The sequence below is a fragment of the Myotis nattereri genome (assembly GCF_964212035.1).
Source record: "Myotis nattereri genome assembly, chromosome: 3".
In the NCBI taxonomy this organism is placed as follows: Eukaryota; Metazoa; Chordata; class Mammalia; order Chiroptera; family Vespertilionidae; genus Myotis; species Myotis nattereri.
Window position 1 is genome coordinate 64,700,235 of NC_138077.1, and position 25,619 is coordinate 64,725,853.

The following is a 25,619-nucleotide window of genomic DNA, read 5'->3' on the forward strand; positions in this document are numbered from 1 at the left end:
AAAAATTAATGGAAAATATCCTTGGGTGAGGATTAACAACTACAAAAAATATGATTAATAAAAGTCCTAGAAAACCGGAGAGCAAAGAAAATGATAGGGAAGAGGTTATCATAAAATTATATTATAAAAATTTTCAGAACTGAAGAACATGAGTTCTGCTGGGTGCACATTAAAATATATATAAAGCAGATCTATGACAAGTACATAACTGGACTATTTTAGAATGCCAGCAATATAGAGATAATAATACTAGTTTCTAGAGAGAAAATATAAACCGTACATATACATGTGCTCAAGAAGCAGCATGGTATTTGCTCTCTTAATGGCAATAACCAAAGCCAGAAGACATGGCTAAAATTCTGAGGGAAATTACTTTTAACTTGTGTTCTATACCTAGCCAAACCATTAATCAGGTGTGAGGATAAGAAAAAAGACATTTTTAGATGCATGATTCTCTAAATGTACCTTCCCTGGTTGCTTCCTCAGGGATCTTTTTACATGCAAATGAGGGTAATAGGAGAAAAGAGGAAAACAGTTTTTAGGAAATAAGTGATGAGAATGAGGTAAGGGTGAAGGGAATGGAAGTTCTTGGGCAGCAGCTGTGCATTGATCCTAAGAGTAATTAGTCTGCAGTTGAGCAGGAAGATGGAAAAATCCAGAAAGAGATATTTTTAAAAGGAAGAGTTGGAATTAATAGAATGCTTCATGCTTAAGAGTATGAAATAGAAGGGATTGGAAGTACTGATTCATAGTTATAAACTAGTTACAGGGACAACTGTTTAAAGCACAGGGAATATAGTCAACACTATTGTAATAACTCCGTATAGTGCCAGGTGGGTACCTGAAATATCGGGGGAGCACTTTGTACAGTAGATGTTTGTCTAACCACTATGCTGTACACCTGAAACTAATACAAAATAATGTTGAATGCAAACTGTAATTGAAAAAAATAAATGAAATTTTAAAAAGAGTTTGAAATATATTCAGAGAGGTTTCACATTTCTGTTGCCTAACTTGGGAGTTGGGGACAGAAGTGGCATTATTAACTCTAGGAAAACTTACTCAAGGAAGGAAATGTATTAAAAATATAGTAGTTCACTGAACATTAGGAGGATGAAAAGAAAGGAAGTGTGGGTGGTAGAAGAGCAAAAAACTAAGAATATAATCATATTATTTAGAGAAAAAGAGATAAATACTAGAAAGGTTATGGGCTGCTTTTTTTGTGTGTCTTTTTGTTTGTTTGTCTTTATGAGTTTATGTGAGCCAAACTGACGACATGCCAGGGAGCAAATATACATTTAAAATTAAGGAGGGAGACAGTAGGGGGGGCAAGGGCATGTGCTGGGGGGTGAGAGTGGCTGGAGAGAGGTCAATGGGAAAAAAAGGAGACATATGTAATACTTTAAACAATAAAGAATTTAAATTAAAAAAATTAAATTAAGGAGGAAACTTAGGGAAAATTATGTGAAGATGGGCAAAAGCAAAGCAGGGATTGGATGCAGGGGTGGGGGACCTTTCTTTCTGACAAGGGCCACTTAGATATTTATAACATCATTCCCGGGCCATACGAAATTATCAACTTAAAAATTAGCCTTCTATATTTGGTCAAACATTTAATTAATCACCCCTAATGCCTCGTCTGGGCCAGACCAAATGATTTCTTGGGCCTTATATGGCCTACAGGCTGGATGTTCCCACCCCTGGTCATTACAAAATAGTTAACAAGATTATGTGCTCTCTTGAGATTGGTTACAGTTTATTTCAACTGTGTGTTAACCTAGATGCACAGAAGCTAGGGACAGGGTTTGTGTAAGACAAAGATAAAACCTTTTACTAAAGAAATTATATGCCTGGGGCATGACTGCCTGCCATGACTTGCCCAGTTAGGAATTTATGATCAGATTACACTGTGAGGTTACTTTTCATAGAACCCCCTTTTTTTGTTAATAGTCCCCACTTGTAATCATAAATTGAGAGACCAGTCAGGAACCGAAAACCAGGATTACAGGCTTTATTAGGGGAAAGAGACCTGCTGGGCTGTCTCGCAATAGGAGAACAGCCAACTGTGCAGAGGTGAACACACCTTTTGAGGGGAGAAATGGGAAGGAATGGGGGCTTAGTGTACTTGGCGAGTGCTAATTGGTGGCTTAATGTATGGTCCATATAGGCACAAGGGCTTAGGGTATTTGGCAGGTATTGATTGGTGGTTCAATGTATAGTTCATATAAGGTACATGGTTAGTCACTCAGGTATTTCTGGGCTGCAGGGTACATCATACTCTGCCCACCAGTTGGGGGAAGGGAGGATCTATCATTCCAGGCTTTTGGTAATAGTGAAAAAAAATTGAGAGTCCGGGCAAGGTGAGGGGGCGAAGGTCCGTCTTCTGTAGCTACTTCCTGCCGAGAGGGGATGTCGTCAGGGGCATCTACCCCGGGGTCTCAAAGATTCCAGTGACATAGGTGTCTCTAGGTTCTGAATCCAAGGCCAGATAGATCTCTCCCACCTTCTGGTTGGTGAACACCTGCATTCTGTTCTGCAAAAAACTAGTGAAACAGCACATGAGGCAGGGGCCAAAGAAAGGGGGTAAATTTATAGATTGTGCACAGTAGTAAGGTGTAGGAGTAGTTGAGGTAGTGGTTTGAGAAGTATTTGTTAAACAGGTAGTGTTTTCCGTATTAAAGAGAGATGTTGTATAGGGTGTGTTGAGGTCTGGTATAGGTAAGAGTTAAGTTAGTTGTCCAATAGGTTGGGATTGGAGTGGCTGTGATGAGGGTTCCAGCCAGTGACAAACAAATCCAGCAGGATGTAGAGAAGGAAGGATTGATGTTAGAGAGTAGATGGAAGGTTGTGTTGATGAGGTTGGGTAAAGGAGTAGGCCCAGGGTTCGTAGGGCGAGAGAGAATGTCCTTTAGTGGGGGAGGGATAGGTTGGGGATTAATATAGGTTTTGATAAAGACAGTTATACCCCCAGGGTTCCTACCTCCCCATCTATTCTAATTCCTGCTGGGTGAGCCTGGTTCCAGAGTGGGTCTGCTGGGTTTGATATGGTAAAGCTGACAGGATTACACGTTAGGGGGCCACAGTCCGAGGGGGGTCTGAAGTTTACTAGCAGACTATGTAAAGCACCAGAGTGGTAGTGAGAACAATGCCAATATGGACAATAGAACTCCCCTACATCGTCACAGTCCCCTTTCTGGTGGTATTTCATACATAGATGTTTGTGGTTGGTGGCATGGCTCTGATACCACCACAGTAGCTAGACCACCCTGGGGCCATGGCTGCACAGGCATTGAAATAGAGAGTGACACTAGAGGATTTCCCATCCCAGACAGTAGAATTGATGACTTCCTCATCATCCCATGTCTGTTTCACCTGAAAAGACCAAAAACCTTCTTTGGTGCATTCATTGTTAGCTGACTGTAGGAGGATTATGGTGAGGAGTCGAGACATGTAAAAAGGAATTCGAAAACCTGAACTTCTTGGGCAGGGCCCAGGCGGGGGTCTTGGGTTTGAGCAGGACTTGGCTCAGTGTCCTTCCTTGTTGCATTTGAAGCATGGGCCCGGAGGAGGCTTAGCCCTGACTTACCTGCAGTTGGAGGACCAGCACTTTGTTTGAGGTTTATGAGAGTGGTGGCTATGAGCTGGAAGGCCTCCTACTGGGCCTCAGCCTTGGCCTGATCTCCACTTTATTTTTTGGATTTCAGTTTCCTAGTCTCTATTATCAAAGACCTTAAAGGTTAGGTTAACGAGGTCTTTTTGAGGGATTTGTGGACCTGTATCTATTTTTTGAAGTTTGCGGTGTATGTCAGGGAATAAAGGTGGTCAGGTCAGTGGAAAAAGACCTGAGATGCCTCTTAATTTGTGTGAGGCTGGACATAGAGAATGGGACATGGACTCAGACCATGCCCTCAGTTCCTGCTGCCTCTCTCAGGGGTAGAATGGACGCGGGAATAGAAGAGGCTGTTGAGGAAGGCAGTCTTTGGGTGGCCTGAGAATGAGTGTTAGATGGGAAAGGTTGTTTTGGAGCTCACGTTCTCAAGATCTGGGCTCTCAGGGACTGGGGAGAAGGCGGCTGCTGGTTAAGAGGGTCTGAAGAGAAAGAACCGAGGCGTTTTTCGATTTGAGAAAGATCAGAGAGTGAGAAGGGAATGGCAGCGAATAATACCCTCCCCCTTTCAACCTTGCGCAAAGGGAACTGGCCAGCCACCTGTGAATTCGGTTGCTGGCAGTCACAGGGGCAGAGATTAGGTGGAGAGCGCACAGGGAAAGGTAGGTGGTTAGAATTCTCAGAGGGTAGAGCAGGGGTGGGCAAACTTTTTGACTCGAGGGCCACAATGGGTTCTTAAACTGGACCGGAGGGCCGGAACAAAAGCATGGATGGAGTGTTTGTGTGAACTAATATAAATTCAAAGTAAACATCATTACATAAAAGGGTACGGTCTTTTTTTTTTTTTTTTTTTTTTAGTTTTATTCATTTCAAATGGGCTGGATCCGGCCCGTGGGCCGTAGTTTGCCCATGGCTGGGGTAGAGCATGGGGTGCAGGTTTCATGGCGGGGTTGTAAGGAGGTGGCGGGGGCTGGCGAGGTGGAGAGGAATGATCAGCTGGGTCGAAAGAGTCAGAAGACAAAGGGGCTGAGGACCGGTTTGAGAGGGTGAAGGAGACTTTGCAAGGAGGATCTGATGGGTGGAACTTGAGGAGTAAAGTGAGGGGCAGGAGTGGAGGGGAAAGAAAGCCTGTACATAGGGATCCCTGAGGCCTTTCTGTCCGGTGGCAAAAATTATCTAGGTCTCGAAGGATATTGAAATTGAAAGTGCCGTTTTCGGGCCACTGAGAGCCATTGTCGAGTTTATATTGTGGCCAGGCAGTGTTACAGAAAAAAAAAAAAATGAGCTTCTTTGGTTTGATGTAGCCAGAAAGACCAAGGGTCGAAAGATTGGCAAGGAGATACCCTGAGGGTGTGTTTCGAGGGGTTTGGATTGAGAGGTCCCCATGACTGGAGGGAAGGGCTATCGGAAGTTGGGGAAGGAGCAAGGAGCATCCTCCTGTTCCCTCAACCAACATGTAGAGAGAGGGGGCTGAGAAAAGGTTTTGAGATCATCACCCCGAGACACCTTTCTCATGGAGTAGAAGAGAATTCCCTGGCCAGGCACTTGGGCTTTCATAGAACGAGTAGCCGAGTAGACGGGAAACTCTGTAGACCCTAATGCCCCTCCAGGTCACAGGGAGAGAGAAAAAAAAAAGGGGGGGGGTAAGTTGGGTCTGAAGGCCTACCAGAAGGCGGGAGGTGAAGATATCCTCACGGGTCCTGGTTCGGCAGGGTCCGAGAGAGGGTCCAGGGCGGACCAATCAACTCAGAACCGTACCTTCGAGCAGAGCCAGAGAAGCTCAGGGCTAGGTCTGAGGATCGTCCACATTCTCATTCACCTCTCTCGTGTTTTGGCACCAGAATGAGAGACCAGTCGGGAGCCGAAAACCAGGATTACAGGCTTTATTAGGGGAAAGAGACCTGCTGGGCTGTCTCGCAATAGGAGAACAGCCAACTGTGCAGAGGTGAATACACCTTTTGAGGGGAGAAATGGGAAGGAATGGGGGCTTAGTGTACTTGGCGAGTGCTAATTGGTGGCTTAATGTATGGTCCATATAGGCACAAGGGCTTAGGGTATTTGGCAGGTATTAATTGGTGGTTCAGTGTATAGTCCATATAAGGTACATGGTTAGTCACTCAGGTATTTCCGGGCTGCAGGTTACGTCATATTCCGCCCACCAGTTGGGGGAAGGGAGGATATATCATAAATCACTTTGAAATATTAATTGATGACTAACATTTTGGTAGGATTGTATGGTCTCACAGTGCCAGGAAGGCTCATTTGTAGGGAGTCTCATTATAGACAGCATCTTATGACCATTGAGGATGGGGCCATACTGCAACCATGGCGTTTGAGTTGAGACTGAGTTTTCCCAAAACCTGAAGGGCAAGTAAAAAGAAGGAAGTCAGGTGTTACGACCTTCATTGTGAAAAAACACTCTGGATTGTGCATGTCTATCCTGTGAACTGTCATGATCCCAGTTTTGCCTTCTGTCTCCTTTTTTTTTTTTTGTATTCGGCATCAAATGTAACATTTACATAAGCCATAAAAAGAGTATTAAGTTATCTTATTTATGTTCAGTAATCATAAACAGTTGGGCTGTATAGAAAAACCCAAAGAACAAGTATAACTATTATAACTAACTAGGGGCCCGGTGCACGAAATTCGTGCACTGGGTGTCGGGGGCGGGGAGTGTCCCTCAGCCCAGCCTGCCCCCTCTCACATACTGGGAGCCCTCAGGCGTTGACCCCCATCACCCTCCAATCGCAGGATCGGCCCCTTGCCCATGCAGGACGCCTCTGACAGAGGTGTCAAGCCTGGGCAGGGGACCCTCATTTCCCCCCATCACTGGTTCTGCCCCCAGCCCAGGCCTGATGCCTCTGGCCCAGGCATCAGGCCTGGGCAGGGGACCCCCAGACCCCTCCGATTGCTGGCTCTGCCCCTTGCCCAGGCCTGATGCCTCGGCCAGAGGCGTAGACCCCCATCACCCTCTGATCACCTGATCGGCCCCTTGCCCAGGCCTGACGCCTCCGCCAGAGGTGTCAGGCTTGGACAGGGGACCCCCATCTCCCCCCGATCACTGGCTCTGGCCCCCGCCCAAGCCTGACGCCTCTGACCCAGGAATCATGCCTGGGCAGGGGACCCCCATCTCCCTCTGATCGCTTGCTCCACCCCCCGCCCAAGCCTGACGCCTCTGACCCAGGCTTCAGGCCTGGGCAAGGGGACCATCATATCCCCCCAATCCCCGGCTCAGCCCCCCGCCCAGGCCTGATGCCTTGGCCAGAGGAGTTGACCCTCATCACCCTCTGATCACCAATCACCGGATCGGCCCCTTGACCAGGCCTGAGGCCTCCGGCAGAGGTGTCAGGCCTGGGCAGGGGACCCCCAGCTCCCCGCGGTTGCAGGCTCTGCCCCTGCCCAGGCCTAACACCTCTGGCTGAGGCGTCCCGCTCGGGCAGCGGGGACCTGCAGTGGCAGCGGGGGGCGCCGCGATCGTGGGCTCCGCTTTAGGCCCAGGCAAGGGACCCCTAGCTCCCGGGACTGCCAGCTTAGACCGTGTCCAGCTCCCATCGCTGGCTCCACCCCTACTTCCTGCTATCACTGGCCAGGGCGGCAAAGGCACCTGATTCTCAGATCATGGCTGGGGGGCAGGGCAAAGGCGGCCCCAGGGCCACCTTTGCCCTGCCCCCCAGCTCTTAGCTCCCCCCTGGGTTTCAGATCACTGTCAGTGGCAGGGGGCTTCTTCCTGCTTTCCCTTTCGCCTCCCTGCATTGTGCCTACATATGCAAATTAGCCGCCATCTTGTTGGCAGTTAACTGCCAATCATAGTTGGCAGTTAATTTGCATATAGCCCTAATTAGCCAATGAAAAGGGTATCGTCTTAGCCAATTACCATTTTTCTCTTTTATTAGTGTAGATACTATTAGCAGACAGGTAAAGATAAACAGTTTCTGAGTTCAATATCAATATACAGACCTTGTCAATGTCTTTGTATAGCTGTTTACCTCTGAAGTTGGCAACTTCGCATCCTAGAGGACTTTGATGACCATTGTAGGCAGAGGCAAGTGTCAGAAATATTAGGTATCAATTTGTGGTTAGGTGCCTGACAGGATTCCTTCTAGTGAGTTTAGAGAGTATCTTTTATTTGATGTCCTGTCCACAAAAACAATATCTAAAGTCTGTCTCCTGGGAGCTTGCTGGGGAACTTTTTGTTTTTATTAAAAATAAATATTGTGGTACTATTTAACTAGTAAGCTATACAGATATATTACTTGGAAAATTATGAGAACTGATCATTTAGAAATTATAACAGTAGGAATATAAGTATTTTGGCTTTTGATTTTTCAGATAGAAGGGTAATTATTGGTGAAGTGTACATATTTGACTTATCTGGAGGAATTAAATGGTTTATACCGTGGTATTGCAGAAATTTGGACATTCTGTATCTGGAGAATAAAATTTAGTTACAGGAGTTTCTTCTTATATAGTACACATGTCATTTCCTTGTTAAAAGTTATGGTGAGAAATCGAAAAGTTGTTGCTGCAATTCCCATACCCTAAATATGTGTTCCAAATAAAAGCAAGTTAACTACTGATGGCTAAGGAGAAATAGAAAACACATGAGTAAACTTTCATTTAACTTTGTAGGTACAGTCATATAAGACAAATTAAACATAGTTCACTTGTTAAACAAAGAATAGTTTTCCCTTATTCTAAGTAATGTCTGAATACTTAAGATCAAAAACTTCACTTGGCTAGTTTATGCATTCTCATGGAATGCTTTTAACTGTTCACTGACTCATTACCTATTCATCTATAGCTAATGTAAAACCACTTTTGTTGTGGTTTCAAAAATATGGAGGTTATGTGATTCAGTGCATGCAATTTAGAATTTAGATTATCTTTCAGTAATCAAAAACATCCTTTGCCAAAAAATCCAGTATGAGTGTGCTCAAAATATCAAGTGCTTTTGAAGTTTTAAAATAAAAACTCCAACAAAAATCCAACAACAAACGAACAAAACCCCCATTACATGTCTTGTAAACAAAAGTGTTTAGCAGACACCCTTAAACCTCCTTGAGAAAATTTTTAGAACATAAGAGGGCAGAAACAGAGACTGAGGTAGCAAAGGAGGAAATTTCTCCTTGAATTTTTTTTTTTTAAACCAAGGACATTTGGTGTTGAGAGGAGAAAAAGGAGAAGAAAAATGAATAAAGAACATGATTTATTTCAAAGATTTATTTTGTAATTGATTGTAGCTTATAAAGGTTTTCATTGATAGTTGTATGGGAGGGAGAATTCTAAGTTTCAATGCTGACACTTTGAAGAGTTGCCCTGTTGTTGCAGCTGCTTGGGCAGCCTTGCTCAAACATCAATGGTGCATTGTGGCAGCTTGCTCCGCTTCCCTGTTTCTGATGGACATTCTCCAGGCAGTGAAGGGCGAAGGGGCTGGCAATGCTGGTAACTGGCATAATAGAAGTTGTTGGACCAGTTTAGAGTGTATGTGTGTGAACTGAACACTTAATGACAGATTCTGTATTATGGTCAGTATAAGTTCAGGGTCAGAAAGTACTTAATAGGGATGAAATATATATTTTCTTTCTGTGGCACAGAGTGCATATTATTTAGTTTTTGTTTAGTGGTTGGTAAAAGGGACTAATGCTTGTGGCCTGGCGGGGGCGTGGAGGGGCGGGAATCAGTGTATACTCAGATATAGCTGCATTGAAATATTTTCATCATAAAAATAAATAATTCAATTTACTGTTCATAATATTTTATTATTGATTTTTAGGATATTCTAATTAAAATTTCTGCTATTTGTGAAAATCTGTTTCAGTTTTTAGCCCCCTTCTATATGTCCAATGATACTCTAATATATTCTTTTAGATTCATAATCTTCTAGAAGGGATATGAAAAGTGGCCTCATTCTGAATAGATAGGGTCATTATTTGGAAGTATATGACATAATGTTAGGAGGTAATGCAGAGAAGGAAGAGATGATGGATATTTATTTTGTGTGTGTGTGTGTGTGTGTGTGTGTGTGTGTATATATATATATATATATATATATATTTTTTTTTTTTTTTTTTTTTTTTTGCTAAGAGGAATAACCTTCATATGGAAGGAGGGAATGGAAATCAATGGTTCGTAGATGCTGATTTGTCAAAATTAAAATTTCACAAAGTTTGACACATTTTATTTTAGAATGATAATCATATTAAAAAAAAATCCTGCACATTTATGTAACGTTTTTCAAAGCATTGTCAATATATATTTTTACTGAATCCTTATAGTGATGCTGAGAAGTAATACATTGTGATAATTCCCATTTCATAGGGATGAGGAAAGAGAAAAGAAATCAACTAAAGAATTTTGAATAGTAGGCTGTAGGTCAGATCTTTGCACTTAATCTCATTTATTATTCACTGTACCCAAGAAGATGCTATCCATTTACAGATGTGTTTATTAAAATTAAATAATATTTCCAAGCCACATAGCTGTCCATCAAAGCACCTGGAATCCAAACCTAAGGACTTTGGCTCTAAAGCCTATGCTTTTTCCACTGAAATTCATAACTTTCAGATATGATTACATTGGGGAGTTGGAAGATATATAATACTGTATATAAGCAAATGTATAAAGTCTTAAAGATAAAATAAAGACAAATTTTGTAATCTACACAAACTATTAACTTTGTTTATCTTTGGCAAAGTTATAAAATGAAATATTGAATACATTATTTGTAATCTATGTAGAAACCAAGGTGATTACTAAGAGCCTCGTCATGATTTCACAAAGAGCAAGTCATGTCATTCTAATCTCATGTTCCTTTTTTGATAAAGTTAACTAGGTTATCAGATGAGGACAGTTTGCAGCCATACCTATCTTGGTATAAACATGGGATTTGACAAAATGATGGCAGTAGATTTAGGTAGATTCATAAGCTATTTGAAAAACTTTACTTAAGTAGTCATTTATTCTTGTTTGTTTATTTTTGGTAAATATTTGTTAATTAAGAAAACATACTCTCAACTTGGATCTAGAATGGCATTTAAACTGTACCTTGAATTATAGGATTTGTATTAAAAAATAGGGAAAAGGTTTGCAAGTAATAGCATTAGCTAACCTTTACTGACTAAATGCTCTTCTATTTATTCTTCATGAGAATCCTTTTGAAGTAGGTTCTGTATTATCATTACTATTTTGATGATACTAAAAGTACAGAAAGTTTTAGTGTAACTTGCTCTGTAAACTGCTGGAGTCAGGATTTGAACTTAAGCAGTTTATCCTAGAGCCTGTACTCTTAAGAAATAAAATCAAGAAGATGGGTATTAAGAGGAGGTTGTTTAGGTAATGATACACAATTCAGTATGGTTAGAACATAGGTATGTCTAGAGCAGTGATGGCGAACCTATGACACGCGTGTCAGAAGTGACACGTGAACTCATTTTTTTGGTTGATTTTTCTTTGTTAAATGGCATTTAAGTATATAAAATAAATATCAAAAATATAAATATTTGTTTTACTATGGTTGCAAATATCAAAACATTTCTATATGTGACACGGCACCAGAGTTAAGTTAGGGTTTTTCAAAATGCTGACATGCCGAACTCAAAAGGTTCGCCATCAATGGCCAAGATATCAGGTAATGTCTTTGACTTTCTTGTCATCAATGTTATTTTATATAGCAGTGATTTGGATGAAAGAATGAGAATTTCTATAAAATTTTAAAATTATTCAAAGATGAACTTTAATAGGAATGAATATAACTTCTGTATTTTTTGAAATATTTATAACATAAGTAGGTGTCACATAAAATATATGGTTCTTGAAAATAAACCCTGAAATTTAATGAGACAATGGGGAGAGGCAGATACTTAAAAAACAAACAACCCGAATGCCATCTTCTGCATTGAAATAATTATGTTTTACACCTGGATATACTTTGCTGACCGTGATGCAGAGAAGGGGAACCAAAGAAGAGCACAATAATCACCTTGAGTTGAGAAGACAGAACTTGAAGGTCAGGGCAACTGAGGAAGTGGAAATAGCAGAGTGGGGACAGAGTACTAGAGGGGAGGGAGGTATACTAGTAAAGAGAAAGAGCTGCAGCAATTTGCAAAGGCATTGTTGTGAGTCTGTTGCTAAATACTAAACTGCATACTTTGGGTGAACCTCCAGAAGGCTGGGCAAAGAACAATCAGAGAACTGAAAGATAAACCAAGCCCAGAGCTTATATTAGGATTGGAGATACCTCGTTTTGTTCAGCCAAAGTGGAGAGATCTTATTAATAGTGTGGGGAATGAGTACCCAAAAGAATCACCATTTGCCGTATCAGGTAATATTGACAGATTTCAGGAATTAGGATGTAGACATGTCTTTGGGGCTATCATTCAACCCACCATACCAGGGAAATTTAAAAATATTCTTAACTAGTGCTCGCTTTGGCAGCACATATACTAAAACTATTCTTAACTAAATTATAATGAAATCATTATTTTGAGATGCAACTAATGCAATGGTTAGAAGCAAAAATTGTAGCTTTAAATTATTATATTAGAAATGAGAAAGATGTACAATCAATGATCTAAGCTTCTGCCTTAAGGAGTCAGACAAAAAATAGCAACTTGACCACAAAGTAAGTAGCAGTGAGGAAATAATAAAGTAGAAATAAAATTAATAAAAATATATGAACAGAAGAAATAATAAAGGAAACATAGTTCTTACTTTGAAATTATGAATAAAATTGATAAACTTTTAGGAACTCTGATTTTGAAAAAAGAAGGTACAGATTGTCAGTGTTAGTAATGAAAGAGGGAAATAACTACAAATCTTACAGATATTGCATGGATAATAAAAGAATATTGTGATCAATTTTATGCTAGTAATTCAGTAACTTAAATGAAATGGAGAAATTCCCTAAAACACACAGCTAACGTAATACTTAGTGGTGAACAACTAAGTGCTTTCCTATGATTATCAATAACAAGGTAATCATACCCACTCAAACTACTTCTACTTGATATTTTTTGAGATCTATAAGTGCAATAAATCAGGAAAAAGAAAGGCATAAATGTTGAAAGGAAGAAATAAACTTTATTTATTGACAAATGACATGATCTTGTTTTTCAAGATTCATATAAGTTCTATCAATCTACAAAAGCTAATAGAACTAATAAGATAATTTATCATCCTTGCACAGTATAATATACAAAACCCATTATATTGCATGTTAACAGCAAACAATTAGAAAAAATATAAAATTTCATTTATCATAGCATAAAAATCAGGTATATTTAGGCATAAAATTAATTCTCTGTATAGATAGGTAGGATATAGATATAGATATAGATATATATGACTTATACATTGAAAACTAAAAATATACTACTCAGGGAAAGTAAAGATGACCAAAATATAAGGAATGATAAACCATGTTCATGGATCCAGAAACTCAATATTGTTAATAATGTTGATTTTTCCTGATGTAATCTGTAGAATCAGTGCAATCCCCATTAAAATTAAAGCAAGTTTTTTATAAAAATTGATAAGGTATTTCTAAAATTTATTTGGAAATGTAAATGACACAGAGTAGTTGAGATAATTTTTAAAAATGAAGAATAAAGTAGAAGGACTGGTATTACTTAATTTCAAAATTTATTCTCAAGCAACAGTAACCAATAGGCTGTTTTTCTGCATAAAGATAGATGTATAGGTGAATGCATAAAAATAGAGAACCCAGAAACTGACTCACATATACATGGCTAGTAGATTTTTGATAAAGGTACCAAGATAATTGAGCAGGGAGAGAAAAGTCACCCTAACCAATAATGCTAGTACAACTGGTTAAATCTAAATATTTTCTAGAACACAGGGGGAAATGTTTGCAAGCTTGGAGTAGACAAAACTTTCTGGAAAAGGATACCAAACCATAAAAGAAAATAAAAGATAAAATAAGCCTTATCACAATAAAAAATGTAAAAATTGGCTCTTTGAAAAATGAGAATGTAAGTGATATATACTATAGGAAAATATTTACAGTATTCATCTGACAATTTATTTGTATTCAGAATGCTTAAAAACTTTTTCACCTAATAAATAAGACAACACTGCATAAGAAAGTGGACAAAATATTTGAATCCTTCACTAAATAAGGTACAAGAATGGTCAATAAGTACATGAAAATATGCTCAGCATTTTTCATTATCAGGAAATTGAAAATAAAAGCTACAAGATTCCACTACATATCTCTCTATATAAAAGCCTAAGCAACCATCTGATCGATAGCTAAGATGTGGATTAACCATCAGGGGGCAGATGCTCAATCCAGGAGCTGCCAAGCTATGGTGACTTGGTAGCTGCGGTTCTGAGTGATGCACCCGGAACCAGAGAGGAGGGAGCCTGATTCCGGGTTGCGTCACCCGAGAACTCTTGTCGCAATCCAGGACCCCTCCAGGGATGTCAGAGAGCTGGTTTTGGCCTGGTCCCCTCAGGCCAGGCTGAGGGACCCCACCAGTGCATGAACCTATGCACCAGGCCTCTAGTTTAATACAATAGCTGAAATTTAGAACTTTTTTTTAAAAATTAAATCTTTATTCAGATTATTACATTTGTTCCTCTTTTTTTCCCCCCATAACTCCCCTCCTCCCAGTTCCCACCCCACCCTCCGCCCTCACTCCCCACACCACTGTCCTTATCCATAGGTGCACGATTTTTGTCCAGTCTCTTCCCGCATCTCCCACACCCCTTTCCCCCCCAAGAATAGTCAGTCCATTCCCTTTCTATGTCTCTGATTCTATTATAATCACCAGTTCATTCTGTTTATCAGATTATTTATTCACTTGATTCTTAGATTCACTTGTTGATAGATGCATATTTGTTGTTCATAATTTGTATCTTTACCTTTTTCTTCTTCCTCTTCTTAAAGGATACCTTTCAGCATTTCATATAATACTGGTTTGGTGGAGATGAACTCCTTTAGCTTTTCCTTATCTGTGAAGCTCTTTATCTGACCTTCAATTCTGAATGATAGCTTTGCTGGATAAAGTAATCTTGGTTGTAGGTTCTTGGTATTCATTACTTTGAATATTTCTTGCCACTCCCTTCTGGCCTGCAAAGTTTCTGTTGAGAAATCAGCTGACATTCGTATGGGTACTCCCTTGTAGGTAACTGACTTTTTTTCTCTTGCTGCTTTTAAGATTCTCTCTTTGTCTTTTGCTCTTGGCATTTTAATTATGATGTGTCTTGGTGTGGTCCTCTTTGGATTCCTTTTGTTTGGGGTTCTCTGCGCTTCCTGGACTTGTAAGTCTATTTCTTTCACCAGGTAGGGGAAGTTTTCTGTCATTATTTCTTCAAATAGGTTTTCAATATCTTGCTCTCCCTCTTCTTCTGGCACCCCTTTAATTCTGATATTGGTACGCTTGAAGCTGTTCCAGAGGCTCCTTACACTATCTTCGTATTTTCGGATTCTTTTTTCATTTTGCTTTTCCGGTTGGGTGTTTTTTGGTTCTTCGCATTTGAAATCTTTGACTTGATTCTTGCGCTCCTCTGGTCTGCTGTTGGGAGTCTGTATAATATTCTTTATTTCAGTTAGTGTACGCTTAATTTCTAGTTGGTTCTTTATCACAACATCGAGGGTCTCATTAGATTTCTTGCAGATCTCATTAAGTTTATCAGCAGTTTCTAGAAGATTTTTGAAAGACCTTAAAAGTGTTGTTCTGAATTCTATATCCTCCATCGACATTTGTGTCATGTTTCTTTGTCTCCACATTTTTTATGCTTTCTTGGTGCACCCCCTAGTGGTCTTTGTGCGCAGTCTTGTTGTAGTTAAGCCTTGATTGTTGTAGGAAATACTGGGGGTGTTTTGACCTCCAGGCCAACTGGCTGTGAGAATCAGCTGTGTCTGCAGTGGGAGAACTTTTGTCCTCTATGGAGGTGCTAATCTAGCCCTTGCCTGAGGCTATCCGGCAAATGGCTCTGTGCAGGGCTTGGGCGGGGCGGATCCCAGGGGATCAACAGGGCAGGCGGAGCGAGCAGTTTTGGCTGCTCTCAGTCCCATTCCCAAAAGCTCTGCCTCTCAGAGTCCCAGCAACCCCTGCAAACCTCGGAGTGAAAGCTGCCCTCGAGTTCCGAGCGATGCCAGATAGTCCCGCTTCTCCCGTTTGAGTCTGGGTCCCTAGAGACTTGCCCAGAACTGGAGCTCAGAGCCTGAGACTCCCTCCAGATTGAAACAGACAACTGCGCCCTCAGCCACCAGCCCGCTCCACACGCACCTCCGCACCTTTGTATTTTCCGCACTGCGCCTCCTTTGAGTCTCGGTATGCTGTTCTCTTTCCTTCTAGTTGAAGAATTTCCCCTCAGCCAGCCTTCCTGTGTTTCTGGGTGATGTCCATTCTGTCTTTTAGTTGTATTTTTTCAAATTTAAAACTCTTGATGATACTATCTATGGTAAGGATATGGAGCAACTAGAATTCTCATTCATTGCTGGTGAAAAATGTAAAATAGTAGAACCACTTTGGAAAACTGTTTGACTATTTTTTATAAAGTTTTACTATACAGTACATTCACCATATAGTCTAGCAATTCCTCTCCTAAAGTGTTTACCCAAGATAAATTAACATGTCCACCTGAAAGACTTGTAAATGAATGTTATTCATAGCTGCTTTATTCATAATAGTCTAAAATGTACATCAGCTCAAATATCCTACATCAGTCTATTGGACAAAAATTTTGGCATATTTATGCAATGGAATACTACTCAGCAATAAAAATGAATAAACTGTATGTGTGGTTTTTATTTTTATTTTATTTATTTTAATTAAAAATTTTTCTTTTTATTGAATTTATTGGGGTGACACTGGTTAACAAAATTATATGGGTTTCAGATGCACAAGCCCACAACACATCATCTGTATACTATATTCTGTGTTTACTACCCCAAGTCAAGTCTCTTTCCATCACTATTCATTTCTCTGTACCTTCCTCCCTCACTCTCCTCCCCTTGGCAATCACCACACTTGTCCATGTCCATGGGTTTTTTTTAGCCTTTTTTTTCTTTTTTGCTCAATCTGTCCACACACACCCCCACCTAGCCCCCCTACCCTCCTTTCCCTAACAGTTGTCAGCCTGCTCTCTTTATATAAGTTGTCTCTGTTTTGCTTGCTAGTTCATTTTTTTTTTTCCATTGGATTCCACATATTAGTGAAATCATACTGGTTTTGCCTTTCTCTGACTGGATTATTTCACTTAGAATAATGCTGTCCAGGTTCATCCATGCTGTCACAAAGGGTAAGATCTCTTTCTTTTTTACAGCCTAGTATACCATTGTGTAAATGTATCACAGCTTTTTTACCCACTCATCTACTGACAGACACAAGTTGTTTCCAAATCTTGCCTATTGTAAATAGCGCTGCTGCAATGTCTATTGGCACCTGTATGCCATTTTTGGAGAAGTGTCTATTCAGATCCTTTGGCCATTTTTTAAATTGGATTGTTTTCTTTGTGTTTTGTTAACTTATTTATAAATTTTGGATATTAACCCATTATCAGATGTATCATTGGCAAATATGTTCTCCCAATCAGTGGGTTGTCTTTTTATTTTGTTTATGGTTCCTTTGTTGTGCAAAAACTTTTTAGTTTGATGTAGTCCCATTTTATATTTTTTCTTTTGTTTCCCTTGCCTGAGGAGACATATCAGAAAAAAATACTGCTACAAGAAATGTTTGAGATTTTACTGCCTATGTTTTCTTCTAGGATTTTTATGGTTTTGAGTCCTACATTTAAGTCTTTAATCCATGTGGAGTTTAGTCTTGTGTATGGTGTAAGAAGGTGGTCTAATTTTATTTTTTTTACATGTTATCTGTCCAATTTTCCCAACAACATTACCCTGTTGTATGTTCTTGCCTCCTTTGTCAAATATTAAATGAACATAAAGGCGTGGGTTTATTTCTGAGCTCTCTATTCTGTTTCATTGATATACTAGTATATGTTTGTTTTTATGCCAGTACAATGCTATTTTGATTACTATGGCCTTGTAGTATAGTTTGATATCAGGCTATGTGATTCCTCCAACTTCGTTCTTTCTCAAGATTTCAGTGGCTATTCAGAGTCTTTTGTAGTGATATATCTTTGGAATTTTTGTTCTAGTTCTGCAAAATATTGTTATCTTGATAGGAATAATCTATAGATTGCTTTGGGTAGCATGGGCATTTTAATGATGTTAATTTTTCCTATTCAAGAACATAGTATATGCTTCCACTTAGTAACTTTTTTCAATTTATTTCTATGGTGTCTTATAATTTTCCCAGTACAGATATTTTAAATCCTTGGTTAAATTTATTCCAAAGTATTTTATTCTTTTGGAAGCATTGTGAATAGGATTGTTTTCTTAGTTTCCCTTTCTGATAGTTCATTATTGGTGTATAAAAATGCAACTGATTTCTGGATATTTATTTTGTATCCTGCTACTTTATTGAATTCATTTTTTTGTTTTAGAATTTTCTTTTAGTGGAATCTTTAGAGTTCTCTGTATACAGTATCATGTCATCTGCAAATAATGACAGTTTTACTTTTTCCTTTCTAATTTGGATGCCTTTTATTTCTTCTTCCTGTCTGATTGCTTTGGCTAGGATTTCCAGTATTTACATGTATGGCTTTTAAAAACATTATACTGAGGAAAAGAAGCTAGACCTCAAAGAGTCCATACTGTATTAATTTAATCTACATGACATTTATAACAGGCAAAACTAATCTTTAGTGGCAGGAAGCATATCAGTGTTTGCCTAGGGCCATGAGGGGATGGAGTATTGAATGGGAGGGGGCACATTAAGATGTTCTATGTCTTGGCTGTGCTGGAAGTTAAATGGGTGTACATATTCATCAAAATGCAGCAAATTGTGCACTCAAAGTATGTCCATTATATTGTATATAATTTATGCATCAATAAAGTTGATTTAAAAATTATTCCAATCTTAGTGTGCATAAAAAGAAATATATTGTACCAGTCAGGAAAGATGCTTGTTCTATTGAAGATGAATGAAGTTGCAATGGCCACTCATTCACTAGAGGCTTTGGAGAAGGCAGAAGGGTAATGAGATGATGTTTAATTCTGTGGCTTTATAATAATTTTAAAAATTACATGTGAGTAATTGGAATATGATGATTATTTTATTCTCAGTGGAGAATTTTTATGACCATATACTCTGGAATAGATAAGCGTAAAGATTGCTCCAAAACAATAAATCATACTCTTTGAGGTACTAATTGGATACAACCTATTGTTAAGCAGCTACTTTTAATCTTCAATTGTATTGTGAAGTAAAAGAAGAAATATATTTCTTTTTCTATTTTTTCTCTTTCTCTTCTTATATTAAGCTCAAACATCCCCTAAATAAATAATTGATAGCATATGTAAATTAAATGCCACAAAATTTAGAAGGAAATGCCACAAAATTTAGAAGGAAGGATTTGGCTGTGAAAAACTAGATAGCTGTATGATTTAATTATCTGAATATAAACTTGGAATCCTCTGAATACTCTCATTGGAGAATATTATTTATAGTTCTGTTTATCTTTTTTATAAATTTGAAGAGAAGACACTTTAAAAAAATCAAAGTGACAACATGTAATACATATTCTATACATTAGTTTAAAAAATCTTAGCAATAGAAGAAACTTGTTTGTTTTTTAAGAATATACAGTGTGTGTATATATATATAATCTCCCACGTTCAAAGGCTCTTAAATCGTGTTGGTTACCCATATCTTCAGAAAAAAAATCACTTCTGTTGTGGTAAACAACCTGCTTCCCTATTTAAAATGGTCTGGCCCTCTAGCAACTTTAGCACGAAATTATATCTTATTTGCCTACAAACGTCAGGTGGTCATAATAATCTGGCCACTCAGTGTATTTGCATCGTTGTAGATGACTCTTGCATACTGTGTGATTTTTTTTTTTAGGATAAAATCATTGCCAGCTCCAATGGGAAGTGCACATACAAGATTGTGATATATATTGCAAGAGTGCTTTTCAGAAATTCTGGACCAGTTCACCCCCTCAAAATGTTGTGTTAATTTCTCCACTCCCTCAGCAATACTTAATAATTTTTATCTAAAGATAGGTAAAAAGTGATACTCTCTGGCATTTTGATTTTATATTTTATTTTGTAGCATCTATTTTTGTTTATTAATAATTTGAACTTTTGCAGAATTCTTATTCACTTAACAGTTTTTAAAAAATATATTTTCATCCCTTTGTCACTTGACTTTAACTCTTGTATAAAATCAGTTATTTTACATGTAGTTTCAATTTTATGTAGTCCCATCTCTTAATATTTTCTTTTAAGGTTTTTTACCTTGGCATTATGCTAAGGAAAATTTTCCTACTTCAAGGTTATAAAAATAGTCTTTATAGTTTCTTCCAAAACTTTTATTATTTCATTCTCTACAATTAATGTTAATTCTCTGTGTGTGAATTTTAACCACTTCGGTTTATGGAGTAAAAATGAGCTAACAAATGATTATGAAACACGATAAACTTTTGTGATTAATAATGGTATTATTTTATAATAATAATGAAAAATAATAAATAACATTTATGGAGCTTTTAGTGTCAGCTAGAAATGGTGTTTTTATATTTTTATATAGGTTTGGTATTAGTATGTCTATTATCTCTCAGGAGTGAAGAAATAGATTCAGAGAGCTAGGTAATTTACCTATTATCTCATTTTGGGTGTTAGCTTATCTATTGCAGTTTAACAGGTTACCCCAAACTTAGGGACATAAAACAACAAACATTTATTACATAATTATTTCTGTAATCAGGAATTTGAGAGCTACTTAGATGAGTGGTCCTAGCTCAGAGTTTCTTATGTGTTGTAGTTAAGATATTAGCAAGGCCCTGACTCAGTGGATAAAGCATCGGCCTATGGACTGAAGGTTCCCAGGTTCTGTGCCAATTCAGTTGCAGGCTTGGTCCCCTGTCCTGGTCTGGGTGTGTTCGGGAGGCAATAAATGTGTCTCTCTCACATAGATGTTACTCTGTCTCTCCCCCTTCCTTCAACTCTCTAAAAATTAATGGTGAAATATCCTCTGGTGAGGATTAACAACAACAACAAAAAAGATATTAGCAAGGATAGCAGTCTGGGAGATCTGTTTCCACAATAGCTTACTCACATGAGTATTGGCAAGAGGCCTCAGTTCCCTGTTGGCTGTTGATCAGAAGTTTCTCCATAGGGTTGCTTGGATGTCATGATGACATGGCAGCTGACTTCTTCCCAAGCAAGTTAAAGAGAGAGAGAGAGAGAGAGAGAGAGAGAGAGAGAGAGAGTTTGTGGTAGTTAAAATTGCTTCATGGCTGAACATATTTGTAATAACAAAAGGAAAGCCAAACATGGCTCTGATCTCAGGGAGCCTCTGCAGTGTTTGTGTTATCAGGAAAACATGAACTATAAAAATTCCCACTTCTACAACTCTGACTTGAGGCTAAAATCCTTAAACATGAACTAGCATGAGAACTGGAGGCAGGTCCTTAGAGTTATAATTAGTTTCTACATTTTTCTAATGCCTGTAAAGCATTGTAAGAGTAAAATTATTGAGTGTGAAAAGGATAAAGTGCTAAGAAAAGTCAAGATTGTGTTACTTTTAGGAATAATTGTAGTGACAACGCTAAGGATAATTTCCCTACTTCAAGGGTATAAAAAATTCTTTACATTTTCTTCTAAAACTTTTATTATTTCATTCTCTGTACTTATTTTAGTATATGAAGTTGAACCACCTGGGAGCTATTTCTAGTTGTTTTTTTGTTTGTTTTTATGTGTGTGCTTGTTTAGGCTTCGTGTAGATCAGAGTGTGAACTCAACCAATTATGTATTATCCAACTATTTGTTGCTTGCATGATAGTGTGTAACTTAAAATACTATAAATTCCTGAATTATTCCTGTTTTGGAAAATAATTAATTATGCTTTGTTAATTGGTGCTTGAACTGTGTATTTTTACCTTAGAGAGACTAAACACAGAACATGATGTAGTGTTCTTTAGAACACTGAACTGGAAAAAGATTTGGGTTTGAGTTCTAAAGCAGCTACCAAGTAACTAAAAAATCTGAGGTGCAATTAATATCACCTCTCAACCTAAATTCTTTATTTTTAATATTAGGAAGTGGGTGAGAAACTTGCAAATTTGCTATGATTCCAATTGTTGAGCCTAAATTAACAAAGCTTAAAGAAGAGTTAAATTGCATGACTCTTATAGGTTACTAGAGGCCCGTTGCACGAATTAGTGCATGGGTGGGGTCCCTAGGCCTGGCCGACGATGAGGGCCAATCGGGGGCCCCCTGGTGGTCAGTGCACATCATAGCGAGCGATAGAACTCCCAGTCTCCTGGTTGAACTCCCTAGGGGACACTTTGCATATTAGCCTTTTATATATATAGATTTCAGTCCTTCCTAGGAAAGATGAATGAAAAAGAATAGCCTATACTTAAAGTTGAAATAGTGTCTTTTACTGCTCAGTATGAACAGATTATTTGATATTTTTATCTTAATAAGAAATGTTTTCCTTCACAGCTATTTCTCTGTTGTTTACTCATCAGTTGAGTGATAGGCTTTCTGTCTTGGGTATATAAAAAGTGTAGTATATTTCAATGCCTCATATGTTAAAATTTTGATTTTTTATTTCTTCAAAGAAGATATTGACTAATGGGAGAGAATTGACTGTGATTGTGCCTACAGAGTAAATAATTTAAACAATTGAACATGAAAGCCCAGTTTAATTGAAATTACAGTCATTAGTAGTTTTTATGGTAAAGATGGAGGTTTTATTTTCACTATAGTGCCAAACTGACCACAAACTAAACCAAATAAAAAATTTGCAATATATTCTGATAACTATACATTCTGTTGCAGTTTTCATCCTTTTTTACATGTGTTTCAGTGTTATCATATTGAACCTCTTATGTTTGATTCAGAATTTAAGTATAATGGACTGATACACAGGGCATTGAGATAATTTAAGAAGAAAAATGGCTCTCAGCTTTCATTATTGAAATTCCTGAATTATAGACTGAATATACATATTACAATGCAAATTAGAATAAGATACAGTAAAATCTCATTAATAAATATGTTAATATAAGCATATGTAATTTACATGAATTTAATCATGTGCATTAAGTAAAAGAAAAAATATCTAGTTATTGTGCAAGTACTTGATACATATTCTACTAAAATGAGCTCTTACTTATTAGTGAGCTCATCACTCTCAGAATGAAACAGGTGACATGGTTGAACCCTGTATCCTTTTCATGCGAGCATCTTTTCATTCTGAATTATTCTAATATTTCTAATATTTGATGACACTTAAATAAATTATGCATAGTCCCTGAAATCAATTCAACTATTTTCTATGGTGCTTAACCGAAAGAAAAATAAAAACAAACAAGCAATACAACAGAAAAACAGTTCTAATGATGGAGGGGAAAAAAGGCTGGTTAGATTTATTGAAAGAGGTGTATATTTTCCAGTGTGCTACATCTTTTAAAGAGATATCTCAAATGATTTAGAAGAGTGCTTCTCTTGTTTGGAGCTCACATTTTAAAAAACCATATAGGTTTTGTTTTGTACTTTTTTATCTGTATTGACAATATTTATTTTAGGGAAAAATTACTATTCCCAAAAAGAGAGCGAAAATGGCTACTCAAATGAGAGACTCATGGGCACTGATTTCAGCATTAAGTTTGCTCTGTATTGTAGATTTTACTACAGTGTAATAAAAATTAAATAACTAGTGATATTGATTAATTATAAAGATTTTAAATTTAATAAAAAACCTGATTAAAAAGTGAAACTTATTGCTAATAGTAACTAAAAACAATTTAAATACCATTGCAGTGCTTGTTTTGCAGTAGTGGGATTCTGAACAGTTATTTCTTATGAAATTTCTACTTTTTTACATTTTAAAAAAATGTAAAAAATACTTATAAAAGTATTTATAGTTTTATAATAGAAAATTAAATATACTTCAAAATTATAATAAAATAGAAATTTAAGTTTATGAATTTTTAAATTAAATTGTTTTTTTGTTTGTAGAGGATAATCGGTGGTAGAAATGAAAGCTTGCCAACTTCTTCTAAAGAGAGAGTTTGTCTTTCAGTTATAAACTTTGTAGGAGGAAAGATGATGAATTCCTGTTTAATAGTACAACTTAATTCTAATTTTATCTAGTTGACTTCATATTTTTTTCAAAAATTTATTCATTTGCTAATTCTTAACTGAGGATATTTTTTCCATTGATTTTTAAAGAGAGAGGGAAGGAGGGAGGGAGAGAGAGGGAGAGAAAGGAAAAGGAAGAGAGAGAGAGAGAGAGAGAGAGAGAGAGAGAGAGAGAGAGAGAGAAAGATCAAATGAGAGAGGCACATCCATTGGTTGGGTCGAACTTGTAACTCAGGTATCTGCCCTTGACTGGTAATTGAACCTTCCACCCTTCAATGCATGGGCCAACAATCTATTAGCCACATCAGCCAGGGCTATTTATTTACTTACTAGAGGTTTGGTGCATGAAATTTGAGAACTTGGGGGGGTCCCTTAGCCTAGCCTGTGCCCTCTTGCAGTCTGGGAGCCCTTGGGGGATGTCTGACTGATGGAGCGGGCCTATACTGGCAGTTGGACATCCTTATCATTGCCGCAGAAGCGGGGGAGGCTCCTGCCACTGCTGTTATGCTTGCCAGCCTTGAGCCTGGCTTCTGGCTGAGTGGTGCTCCCCTTGTGGGAGCGCTCTGACCATCAGGGGGCAGGTTCTGCATTGAGCGTCTGCCCCCTGGTAGTGCACATCATAGTGACTGGTCGACCGGTCGACTGTCTGCCCCCTGGTGGTCAGTGCATGTCATAGTGAGCGGTTGAGTGTCCTTAGCACAGTGGTTCTCAACCACAGGTTCTCTTTCACAGGGGTTGCCTAAGACCATCAGAAAACACATATATAATTACATATTGTTTTGTGATTAATCACTATGCTTTAATTATGTTCAATTTGTAACAATGAAAATACATCCTGCATATCAGATATTTACATTACGATTCATAACAGTAGCAAAATTGCAGTTATGAAGTAGCAACGAAAATAATTTTATGGTTGGGGGTCACCATAACATGAGGAACTGTATTAAAGGGCCGTGGCATTAGGAAGGTTGAGAACCACTGCCTTAGCATATCATTAGCATATTACACATTGATTGGTTGAATGGGCAACTGGATGATCGGACACTTAGCATAGTAGGCTTTTATTATATAGGATTTTAAAGAGAGAAAGGAAGGGAGAAAGTGAGAGAGAAACATCAATTGTTCCACTTATTTTTGCATCTATTGGTTTAATTCTTGTATGTATCCTGGCCAGGGATTGAACCCTCTGTCTTGGCATAACGTAAGGTCTCTAACCAACTGAGCCTCCTGCCCTGGGCTTTCATATTTCTTTAGTACACAAGATAGATGATTAGGCCTCTTGCATTAAGATAGTACTAATTTTAGACCTGTGATAATTGGAAAAGAATTTACAGAAATTTCTTAGGAAAATGGGTTGGTGAAGCACAGTGAGATTGTGACCAACATTACTAGAATAATTTCTAGCCTATTTAGGAGAATATATTATCTTTAAGATATTATTTTAGCACTATTAATTTCTATTCTAACAATCAAATAACAACTCTTATTAGCCTATATATTTCTTTAAGAAAAAAACAAAACCCTCTAAATCTTTATCCTGGCCCCTACCAGCTTTAGCTTACCAGCCTTCAAACTCCTACCCAACCATCATATCTTAAACATCATTCAAGGGAATCTTCATGATCATATGTCAGATTCCTTTCTCAAATCATATCATAAAATCTCATTTTTTCCTTCTAAAATGTTCTCTCTACTGATAATTATTTAATTGTTTATATGATTTTTTAATATCTGGCTCCCACTGTGCATTAGTTAAATGAAAACAAATTGTGTCTATTTTTTCTTATTATTATTTTAGGAACTAACATAGTATCCCAAATA

The 25,619-nt window shown here is 38.0% G+C and overlaps 1 protein-coding gene across 8 annotated transcripts in view; it reads left to right on the forward strand.

The window, feature by feature from the left end:
- The window catches only part of ZBTB20 (zinc finger and BTB domain containing 20), an 874,980-nt gene that overhangs the window by 76,352 nt on the left and 773,009 nt on the right, over positions 1-25,619 (forward strand). The window lies entirely within an intron of this gene.